We start from the raw sequence: 6,691 nt of genomic DNA, 5'->3' as shown, positions 1-6,691 counted from the left end.
CTGATTATTGGCATTTCCTCGGTATTCTGGAGCTTTGAGCAGTCAGCTTCTTCAAGACATTTGGGAAACTGTCCCTCCCAGAGCTACCTGTGACTCAGCTATATAAACTCATGCTGAAGCAACTATCGGGGAAGATCACTATCCTTAGGGAGATGCACTTTAGACAGTGTGAATAATTGGTATTTTATTTACTGCTGAGAAATAAACTCAGGGTGGCATTTTTATGACAATTCAGGGACTGGATGCATCATTTTCCATGATTGCGGTTGCCCAGCCGGGTTGCTACTTGAGCAATCTGGCAGAGAGAGGAAATGTTATCTCATTGTAGATTCTCTTTTTAATTAGCAGGGATTTGGAACTCCGGTGCAAAAGATTAAAGTTGTTCAAAGAAATTTCAGAAATACTCATAATGCAAATGGGACCTCCAGAAGTTCGATCCCCAGTTTTATTTTTAAAAGATTAAAAAAAAAACAAAACAACAACAACAACAAAAAAAACAAAGCAGGTTGTTTTTACAGCAGTAGTGTTGGGAATCTTCGATCATATCATGGGAAATCCGAATTAGTGTTAATCTCTTTCCTTTGCTGTTTCCCTAAAGCTCTAAACAGAAGGGTTAACCATTTTACTTTCTAGTTCTAACTCATAGCAGAGTTGGACAAATTTGGGGCCAGGAATGCATAGTCACACTTATCTCTGGGTGTTTTTCACATTTTGCTAATTTTTTCAAAGGGGGAGAAAAAAACAAATCCAAACACTAAATTTGCTGAAAAGACCATGAACTACAGCTGCCTTAAAATGTAACACGTTACGAACCATTTCAGTGTTTACATTTTGCAGCTCAGAGAAGGTCAAGATTGAAATGAAAATTATATAATTTCAGAAGTTAAACGTGTCTTACAATACTTACAAATCATACTTTATGTTGTTGAAAAATGGTGTTACTAGTAAAAATATTTTCAAATACTAATGCAGTAGAAAAAAAATTCTGTTTTGTAGTCTTCTCCCTCTTATTAACAATAAAAGGTCAACTCTTTTTAAAATCTGTCTTTTAAGCTTTTTTCTTTTCCAGTTTGCAAATACTTTATTAAAAACTTCTATATGTATGAGGTGGGGGAAATTTACATTTCAAATGTTATCCCCTTTTCCGGTTTCCCCTCTGCAAAACCCCTATCTCATCCCACCTTACCTTGCTTCTATGAGGGTGTTCCCCCCTCCCTCCGCCCGCCTCCCGTCCCTCCCTCCTCCCCCGGCCACTCCCACCTCACCCCCCTAGCATTCCTCTACTCTTGGGCATCAAGCCTTTACAGGACCAAGGGTCTCCCCTCCCATTGATGCCAGATAAGGCCCCTTCAGCTTCTTCAGTCCTTCACCTAACTTCTCCATTGGGGTCCCTGTGATCAGTCCGATGGTTGGTTTCGAGCATCTGCATCTGTATTGGTCAGGATCTGGCAGAGCCTCTCAGAAGACAGCTATATTAGGCTCCTGTCAGAAAGTACTTCTTGGCATCAGCATTAGTGTTTGCATGTCTGCATGTGGGATGGATCCCCAGGTGGGACAGTCTCTGGATGGCCTTTCCTTCAGTTTTTGCTCCACTCTTTTTGTCCCTGTATTTCCTTTAGACAGGAGCAATTCTGGGTTAAAATTTGGAGATAAGTAGGTAGCCCCATTCCTCAACTGGAGCCATGCCTGACCTAACCCTGGATATGGTCTCTACAGGGTCTCTCTCCCCTTTGTGGGGTATTACAGTTATTGTCATCACCGTGGAGGTCCTGGGAGGCTTTTGCTTTCCTGGCATCTGGGACTTTCTGGTTGCTCACCCGTTTCCCCATCCCCCATTGCTACACAGCTCTGTTCAATTTCTTGACCTCTGTACATCTCCTCTATCTCCTCCCATACTCGATTTCTCCCCTCTCTTCCTCTCCCCGTCCTCTCTTCCCCCCAAGTCCCTCACACCCTCTACCTCCCTTGATTATCTGTTCCCCCTTCTAAGTTATCCTAAAGCATCCACACTTTGATCTTCCTTCCTCTTGAGCTTCAGGGGTCTGTAAGTTGTATCATGGGTATTCCAAGATCTTTGCCTAATATCCATTCATCAGTGAGTACATCCCATGTGTATTTTAAGTTTTTGCTCTTTGCTAGGCAATCAAAGTTATAAGAGAAGTAATTAATGCCTCATAGATGGCATGGGGTCAAACTTGAATTCTTTTCCGAGTTTTACTTTTCACTGTTTTGAGCTTGGTGATGCCGTGAACCTTAAGGGAGTGGCAACTTCTTCATCTCTAAAATGAGGGGCTCACATAAAACAGCACCTAGGGGTCTTTTCATAGCTGCTTCTTCATGTTTCTTTCCCATGCGAAGGGACTGTGAAGTAGAAGGGGATAGAGTCTTTCAAGTTGAGTGATACTTGGCCTTGGATTTGTGAATGATGGTCAGGAATCTGCCAGTAGAGTAAGAGTGTGTGGGTATGAATTCTGATTATGTCACTACCACTCTTGGTGGGGATAACTTGATTTTACTGTTCTTTAATTTTCTAACATAGAAAATTAGAATAGTGGTTGAATCTTACTAGACTGGTAGAGGATAAGGTGAGTCAGCACTTGGCAAAGACTTTTAATAAGGCCTGGTATAAAGCTGACCTCAATGAGTTATTTACTATTAGTAAGTGTATGCCAGTCATATTTACAAGGGTTCAGGAATCATGGTAGGTATTAATATGGAAGACTATATTGGGCTCATAAAACAGGGAAGAATGTGAAAGTGAGAGAAAATTGAGGTTAGAACTCTGGTCTATCTTACATGCCTTAGTTATGGTCTGGAAAGCAGAAAGTTACTGGCCAGTGTTACTATCGAGACTCTGTCTGTGCAGAACATTGTGTTAGGAATATCTACCAGCAAGAGGATGAAGCACTCTGACTTATGTATTACAGATTTCATGAATATGTTGCTGGGGTGGGGTGTTCTTTGCATCTGGACCCTGGAACCTTTATTTATATAATATATATTTAGGTATATCTATATTTATAAATAGATAGAATATAACATAAAGATACAAAATTATATGTATTTATAATATATAATATAGATAAAGATACACACACTCCACTGTAAAAAAGTCAATCCTGTGTTTCCCACATCATTTGTATGTTCTACAAAGACACACAGACACACACACACAAGTGCTGAGTGCTGAGCACCGGACTCTAAGTCTAAACACCTTCAGCTTCCCTTGCAGCGGCTCCTGCCTCAGGACTGAGAGCTTTTATGATACGCCCCTTCTTTGATCTTCACAACCCTATCCCTGCATTGATATTATTATCTCTAGTTTCAGGAAGAAAACACATCATAGTTTCTTAGTGAATATCCTGGATGGAAAAGCCGTAGCCAACTTCTATTTCTCGGTGGTCTGAATGTAGACTCCTGACTTGTGTCTTATCTTAGTATTCAGAGCTGTGAAAGGATGTAAGGGAACACATACCACTGACATGAGCGTCCCTGGCTGGATCAGACAGATAGTTTGAAACAAGGTATTGAAGTCATACACCACTCAGGCTGATGTCCATAAGCCAGTGCTGAATGGTAAGTTGGTTCTCAAGAAGAGGAAGGTGAACAACGTAATAAGAGACATAATAATATCTCTAGTGCTCATGGTGAATTATATTTTTTAATCTTGTCCCAAATGAGCAATATGACTTTTGGATATAAAACTGCTTGTTATATGAAAAATTAAAAGACTGAAAAATTATTATCAGTGGATATTTTAAGTATCTTCCCAACCAAGTTGAAGTAGATAGTATTGGGAATTTCTAATGCTTTAACCTAATTCTGAAATATAGCCAGGGATAGTACTAATTAACACTGTCTCCCGGAAACATTTCCAGGTCAGTGGTCCACATATAAAGTCACTGCTCAGCACATGATATGTGCATTGGTGCTGTTGCATGAGATACACAATGACAAACAAAATTTCCCAGTTTTCTGCTAATGATGGGTCTGTTCTTGGGAGGGGTTCCTGATTAATGAGTGATCAGTAAAAGAACAAGCCACATGTTTTTAGTTTGAAAACTTCCAAGAGTGAAGATAAGGGAAGCACAGATAGGAAATGTAAGGGGATACTGTTCTTAGGAAGGGACACTTGAGCTGAGAGATGATGTACATGAACCTGGCTATGTGAACATTGGGCAAGCAGGACAAAATCAGAGGCAAAAAGAGACAGGTTACAGACAGGAGCGACCTGGCAAAGAATGGCATGAACTAGAGTTTGTCAGTTAGGCAGTCCTAGAGAATGCTGTGAGGAAAGTGATTAGATTCATGTTCATGGGAAACTGCAGTAGATTGTTTTTTGAGCAAGAAAGATATGAGTAGATTTTGTTTTATATCAATCTCCTGCATGAAGATGAGGCCCTCAAAACATGAGAATGGAACACAGTTCTTACCATGCTAAAATTACCATGATGCCATGAATCAAATTAGAGCAGTGGACATGGGAGTGGATAGCTTCTGGGATTTTGCTCTTTGTTGTTATGTATTTATGTTGTGTCGGGTATGTGTGTGCATGTATGTAGGTCAGAGGTCAAAATCATATCTCTTCCTTAATGTCATTTGGTTTTTTGAGGTAGGGTCTCTAATCGAAACCAGAGCTTATTAATTAGCTAAGCTGAATAGCAAGCCCTAGGGATGCTCAGATCTTTCCCTAGTGCTGCACCTGGCTTTTTATGTGGATGCTGGAGATCTAAACTCAAACTCAGGTCCTCCCGCCCACAAAGTAAACACTTTATCATACAGCCATAGTCTAAGCTTCTCAGGATACACACACACACACACACACAGAGATACACACACACACACACACACACACACACACACAGACACACACACACACAAACACACATGGATGTATCTATCTATCTTTCTATCATCTATCTATCTATCTATCTATCTATCTATCTATCTATCTATCTATCATCTATCTATACTGAACCTTTCTTTATGTAAGTACATGTAATAACAAATTTTATAACTAGTATTCCTTGCTAATTGTTCAAGCTGAAGAGGCTTGAAGTATAAGAAAAAGAGGAATCAATAATGACTTCAATATTTCAGCCAGATAACAGAGTAGACAGCACGTTTAACAGAAGATTAGAGAAAAAGCAACTTCTGGCTATAAAGACCAGTAATTCTCTTTTGGACACTTTAAGCTGAAGATTCAAGATGTTTGAGTGGAGATAGAGACTAGACGGCTGTATGAGGCTGGAGTATAGAGGGAAGATTGGTATTAAATGTTTAGATAGACCTTGGGATCCAAATGTATAGACGCTCTGAAAAGCTTTACATTAGAATGGTATTCCCCGGGGAGACTAAGAAGAAAGCGAGAAGGCCAAGAAGAAAATACTGGATATTAAAAGAGTCTGGCATGGAAGTCAACACAGAAAAGTGGGAAACTCAAGGCCCAAATGAATGCTGAACTCATAGAATAAGTCAGCTGTGTCAGACGCTTTAGATGTCTAGGATGAGAAGACAGACATGTGGCCCCTGGATTTGAAAAATGAAGGGCATTAGTTTATTTTAGAAAATAGTTCTCAAATACTGGCTAGGGCAACAGCTTAAGTGGAACGGAATGCACAGAGTGTGCGATTAAGTGGTTTTCTTCCCCCTGTAGCATGACCTCAATCGGCTTAGAACAACACAAGTAGGGACTTCTCTGCTGGCAAAATTTAGATAGTCCTCATCCTTGTCTTCAAGATTTCATTGGGTCATTTTGTGTTTTCCTTACATAGACTTGAGCCTCTGCATTAGACCTGGGATTTCTAGGGCCAGAACTGCATCCTTATTCAAAAGAATAATAAAGCAGCCTCATACTATTCCGATGTATTTCAGCTGATCTGATTAATAGAAAGCCAGATTATTTTTAGCATAATTGCACTGTATCTAGGGCAAGCTCAGGGGCCATTAGGTAGGCAATGAATTGCCCTGGTTTGTAGATGGCTGATGAAAAAAGTGACTAATTTGCAAAAACGAAGGCCTTTCCTCAAATATCAATCAGTTCATTGAATTTTGTTGACATTCCTGGACACTAATGCATATAATGTGTGGATATACTCTATTGTACGTGACATCTGGCCTGGGAACAAAACCAGAATGTCAGCAGATAGAGTAAAGGTTAGGATAATGGTTACAGCCAATCTGGCTGAAAATGATGCATGTTCTTTTGACTGCCTGTGGGCGAGCAAGACGATCTTGTAAAACCAAATAAACTTATTAACATAAGACAGGCAGGGTTTTGAGAGCGTGCCAAACTGCAAATATCATGCGTGGACTCCTCTCAGGGCTGGTAAACTTGGAAAGGTACATCGTGCTACCGTGTAGAGTTTGCATTCCTCTTCCCTATGGAGAGAAGTTGGTCATGTTGTTTAAGGGTTAGGAGCCTGTGCCAAGATATGAATGCTGATGTCCTAGTTGTTTCCTGATTCCCCTTCTGTGAGCATATGTTCAGTTTGGCTCCTGAGTTGTCTGGAGGAGGCTTCCAGAGTGATTCTGGGCAGAGCTTGGCACTTGTTGAAGAGCATCTGATCCCACTTCATTTTCCTATACCCTGGCTTCCTGTGCCAATCACCAGTGGGAAGCTGGAGATTTGAGTTTTGGGCCTTTTCCTTAAAGTGGAGTGCCAGTTGTTGCATGCATAAGAGAATGACAG

Source organism: Rattus norvegicus, chromosome 13 (genome assembly GCF_036323735.1).
Source record: "Rattus norvegicus strain BN/NHsdMcwi chromosome 13, GRCr8, whole genome shotgun sequence".
In the NCBI taxonomy this organism is placed as follows: Eukaryota; Metazoa; Chordata; class Mammalia; order Rodentia; family Muridae; genus Rattus; species Rattus norvegicus.
Note: the sequence above shows the minus strand (reverse complement) of the source record.